This window comes from Vanacampus margaritifer, chromosome 12 (genome assembly GCF_051991255.1).
Source record: "Vanacampus margaritifer isolate UIUO_Vmar chromosome 12, RoL_Vmar_1.0, whole genome shotgun sequence".
Lineage (NCBI taxonomy): Eukaryota > Metazoa > Chordata > Actinopteri > Syngnathiformes > Syngnathidae > Vanacampus > Vanacampus margaritifer.
The window spans coordinates 2,287,161-2,292,902 of record NC_135443.1 but is presented as its reverse complement, the minus strand read 5'-3'; positions in this window follow the sequence as shown (position 1 = coordinate 2,292,902).

Genomic DNA, 5,742 nt, shown 5'->3' with positions numbered 1-5,742 from the left:
GCGACTGTGAGAGAGGAGGACGGCCAGCTAGCGCAGAGTGCAGACGCGAGAGAGGGAGAGAGAGAGAGTTGGGCTGCGCGGTGCATCATGGGTAGTGTAGTCCGGCTGGAGCGAGCAGGTGCACCGCCGTGGAAACACCTCGACAAAACAAAAGCAGGTAAACCATGTAAAACCCTGAGGAACAATGATTTTTGTAATAATTATAAATATTATTAACGATTATGAATTTATATTGATGTGTAATTTAAGTAATAGTATATTCGAATTGGAATACCCTCGAGCCAACGTTCACGCTGAAATACTTTCATCTGCTGACGTCACAATCGCCAATAACCGGGCCCCGGCCTTAACGGCTCAGTTGCCGTTTATACAATATTTGTTTTAATTCAGTCATAACAAAAATATATAACAATAATAGTAATTCCAAATACATTCTCTAAAATTCTACATATAATTTTAAATAATAAATGCTATAAAACTGGGGAGGTGTAACAGGGAGAGGTATCTTGCACAGTGCATCATGGGTAGTGTAGTCCTGCAGGAGTGATGGCGCAGCAGGTGCACCTGATATCAATAGCAGGTATGTAGACAACACAGAAAATAAAAACAAATTAATATGGATTTATATTTAATATTTAACCAAACAAATTTAAAATAAAGTGTGATCAGTTTTAGCAGTACTGGTAGTATTTTATATTTTACAATTGATCAAATTCCATAAAAATAAAGTTTAGCTAAATTAATAATTCTTATTAGTAATTAACGAAATAGAACGAAATATTAATTAAGATTAGTATAGTTGTAGTGTTATTAAAGTCTATTAAAAATTCCATTTAATTAATTAATGAGGGCAAGCTTAATTTAAAAAAAAATGGATGAATGAAGTGCAAAAATAGCTGAAAGAAATCACATAGAAATCACCATGTTACAGAGTGAGGCCATTGTGTATATGAAATACCCAAACATGGTTCCCTGCCTTATAAAGAGTGACATATCATTTCTATCTTTCTCAGGGAATTAAATTGATTACAACTAGGCTTGGTTACAGGTTGAGTTGGTGTGGAAAACCCAATACTTTATGCTCCAAGATGGAGGCATGGCCCACCACCGGAAACAGTATAATTTCTTTTGAGATGTCAACAACCATCGTTTAAGTTCTTCTAAGTATTTCGGTGGAGAAAAAAATATATTTTTAAGTTTAAAAATCTGCTGATGGTCTTGAACATTAGGCCAGTAAAAACGATGAACATAAAAAAAAAAAAGTTTGAAAAAATTAATTAATATTAAAAAGTCTGTTTTTGTGGGTCACTGGGGCAGGCACCTTGGTTATAAGATCTGTCCTGCAGGGAGACGGACCGTCCCACGTCCTGCGTGGGCGAAAGGCGTCCTAGTAAACTAATTGGCGTCACTAATAGGCGGCTAATGAATTGACATGATGCGGTGTCATAGCTGCGGCACTTGTTCAAATGCAAATGAATGACGACCCTGTTATTGCCTGTCAGTTTTCCGGGGCTCCACTTTAGCAGCGTGGTGGGACAATGAGGCCCTTGTGTGTGTGGATGTGCACTCAAGCACACACACATGCAGGGAGGCGAGCGCACATGGAACAACTGGGAACTTTCCAAAGTATTCTACACCGCATATTTGTGTTTGCGGCTATTTTAGCCCCTGGACTTTGAAAAAATAACAACAACCTTCAAATAAGACACCACTTAACTTGACTGGCTCACAAAATGGCAATTCTGAGCCTGCTTTAGCCTACAATACACTTGTCCACCTCTGGAGGTCGCTATAGATCCCACGTTGATCTCCCCATATGGCTTCATGATAAAGGAAAGCCGTTTGAGCGTTTATTTGACCTAAAAAAAAATCCAACTTTTCAATTCAGCACACTAGTAGAATGACAGTATCTTCCAGGTAATTTTTTTTCTACCATTAGTTTCTACAATGTTTTCTTCTACCACTAGTAGTACCCTTTTGGCTGAGAGGGGAAAAGAAATTGAGACTGCAAGGAAAGTGGAGTTTGTCCACAGGCACAAGTTTAAAAGTCAGCATGAAACCAAATCAGATCAACCTGGACAACGTTTGACTCGTCTTTTATTTTCATTCTTCTCATTCAGGAACCAACCATTCAGTGTCCACCAATCAAGAGTCTTCATTACGTTTAGCTCCGCCTCTTTACTAGCCAATTACAAGGCCGCCGAAAAGTGCCCTCAACAGCTTCTTTTGCTATCGCTATGAAAACAACAAATGGTATCATCCCTTTTCCCATCATTTAGGTATGGAAACAAGTAGTTATGTTTGAGCCGGCAAACGTCATCATTTTTATCTGACGCCATCTTGGGTAAAATGATCGTTTCCCCAGCAATCAGTGGGAGGATGCACTTGTGCCGCAGCGTTTGTAGTCGGTCTGGAAGGCGGCCATTTTCTTTTGGGGCGTAAAATATTCATGAACTATCAATGACGGCCCATCTGACTGGCTGGGGAACAGATGCTCGTGTTCACACAGCCTCTAGAGGTGCAGCATCTGGACATTTCCACACTGGCCGTGTGTGCGTATGCTAGTCAGTGTGCGTATAAAAAGTCTACACACCCCTGCTCAAATGGCAGGATTTAGTGATCTAAAAAATAAGACTAAAACAATTGTCATCTTTAATGTGATCCGTACAATTTATTTGACCTTTAATTAAAAAAAAAAAAAAAGTTTAAGAGGGGAAGTAGAAATCGTCAACTGAGATATTGTGGTTGCAAAAGTGCGCGCACCCATTTATATCTGGAGATCTGGCAGTGTTCAGTTTAAAACAGCACTGCTAGAAAGTAGAAAAATGTCAGGAAATGTCTTAATTTAGTTTAGGGTTAAACACAGAGGTGGCAAATCCATGTCCAGAAAGTAAAAACCCTGCCACAGTTTGGCTTTAGCCTCTAGTCCTAGCTAGCTAGCTCCCTAGCAGGTAAACAAGCACCATGGGTGCAAACTAGGGAGCTAGCTAATTCGCGCCTGAGGTTAAAGCCAAACTGTGGCAGGATTTTTCCTTTCTGGACCTGTATTTGGCACCTCTGGTTAAACAATGGCAGGCTCCCAATCTAACATGAGTTTGAATTTGATTGGTTCATTCTGTACACAGCACCAACTCAGTCATTAGTAAGAGGGTGTGCACAATTGTGCAACCCATTCATCTTAGTTGTTTGTTTTTACTTCCCCGCTTGGTAAAATTTTAACTTTCTATTCTGGAGTTGGATGCAGGTTAGAAGTAATCACAATGGGGGCAAAATAATTACATTGGTCTCATTTCAACAAGGGTGTGTAGACTTTTTATATCCGCTCAGTGTATATGTGTTTGTGTTGGAGTCTGTGTGTGTGTCAGACATCAGGAAGAACAACTGTGAGCTTAACTGGCTTGCCTTCCAGATGGTGCACACTCGTTTTTAGCAATGATCAAAAAGATGGGGAAAAAAAAGAAGCCAGTAAGTTTTTATCAGGATGTGTGCTTGTCAATCAAACGTCTCTCTCACACACACGTCTGCTTTCTGTACATCACACACTCCATATGTGTGTATCTGTTTCTGCCTCAGCATCCACGCAGTGAAACTTGGCAGCATGTGTGTGTGTGTGTGTGTGTGTGTGTGTGGGATGTTCACACCTGTATGTGTGTTTGTGTGAAGCCCACATGGAGCTTTGCAACTTTGGCTGTGTGGCGATGATGGACATCTGGAAGCTAAATTGGTTAATGGCACCTCCAAGCTGTGTGTGTGTGTGTGTGGGACGAGTGTGTACATCTGTCCAGCTGTCCGTGCTGCTGGACGCGTCCACTGGTTATTTTTGAAACAATGCAACTGAGTGTGTGTGAGTGTGTAAGTGTGTGTGTGTGGAGTGCCATTGAAAATCAATACTTTGTGTTTGAGAAAGGATCAAGTGGTGGAAATGTCACTTTCCTTTCTGTCTGTCTCCTGCTTTCTTTTCATGTCTCATCCTCTGTTTTCGACTCACTTGCTGTCTGTTCCACTTTCTCTCTTTTTCATCTCTTGCTATCTTTTCCTTTTTTTGTCTCTTCTCCTCTCCGACACTTTTGTCTCTTCCTGTCTCTTCGTCTCATTTTATTTTTCTTTCTATCTCATCATCTTTTTTGTCTCTCTTTATCTCCTTTTTGTCTTTTCCACTTTTTTTTCTCTCTTCCAGTCTCATCCTCTCTTTTTGTCTTTCTTCCTGTATCTGTATCTGTCTTTTTTTTCTCCTACTGTCTTGTCCTCTGTTCATCTGTCCTTTGTATCTCCCTCTCTGACTTTCTCTTTTGCTCTCTTTCTTCTCTGTTCTCATCTCTTCTTCTTCCACTTTCCTTCTGTTTTTGCCTGTTTTCTTGAGTGATCCTTTGTCCTCTCTTCTTGTCTCAACCTCTCGTGGGGTCCTTTCCTATATCTTCTTCTCTTTCCCTGTCCTGTCCTCTCCTTTCAACTTTTTAACATATGTTTTTTATCGTCCTGTTTCTTCCTCTTTTCCTGTCAATTGCTTTCTTTCCTCTCACTTTCTCTGTTTTTGCCTTGTTTCATTTCTTCCTTCCTCCTTTTATATTCTTACATTTTCCCTTTCTCTCTTAATCTCTCTTGCTCTTTTCCTTTCTCTTTCTGTCTCTTCTGCCTTGCCTTGCTGTTTTTTTGCCTCTTTGCCCGTCTTCCTCCTTGCTTTTCTTCCTGTTTCTTTTGTTCTTTTTTGCTCTCCTCCTCTCTCTTGCCATGTCTTGCTCTTTTCCTCTCTCCCATTCTTTTTCACACCTTCAACAAGCCACCTCAGATGTCTCAAATCAAGTAAATTAACAGATCATCAGCCCTTCTTGGTTCACATTGTCTTGTGAGCTGTTTATTAACCATACAGGCAATGTTTTCACTCACATTCTTAACCGTCATGCACAAATAAAAATGAAGTTGTTGTTGACAACTGAACGATATAATTCGACTGAACAGCAAAGACATCGCCGGTCAGATCGGTCACAAATTTTGTTTGTGTGTGTTTGAGAGCCCACCCGGCAGATGCCCAGCACTGTGATGCGCTCGCATTGTGTTGATTGGGGGGGAGATCAGAGAGATGTGATGTACAAGTCCATCCTCTGTCTGTCTGCTCGTCCGTCCCTCTCCACTCCAGATGTCAGAGGAGCCAGCCAACAACTGTGGCGGTGGAGGAAATTAGCCCCCAGGCGGTGAGACGGCTAATACACACACACACACACACACACACACTGAGGGGAGTCCAAAACACACACATTCAGAAAGCCATCATGTGACATTTCCTTTTTTAAGGGCATCACAAATTTAAAGGAGAAGCAAATTTTCACAAATAGATACTCAACCGCAGAAGGGAGAGGCATCTATTAGGAGGGGATGGATCATATTGACAGACTACAGATATGAATGTAGACTGGATGGGACTAATTTATTGGTGCCCTTCTGTTAAACTCAATGAAATAATTTGATATTGAATTACTGACTGCAATTTAGGGCTGTGCAATTAATGGAAATTCAATTATTACACCCCACAAATACAAAATCGGCATAATTGTAAACAAAAATAATAGATTATTAATACTAATTTTGAGTCGTTTCAATTTTTATATTTGCACCTTTTTTATTTTTAAATTTATAATAATAATTATATTGTTTCAAAGAAATGTATGTCTTAATTATTATTTTTTTTTTACATGTTTAAATTTTTTTATTTCCCAGCCATAAAAGCATCCATGTGAAACTTAAACC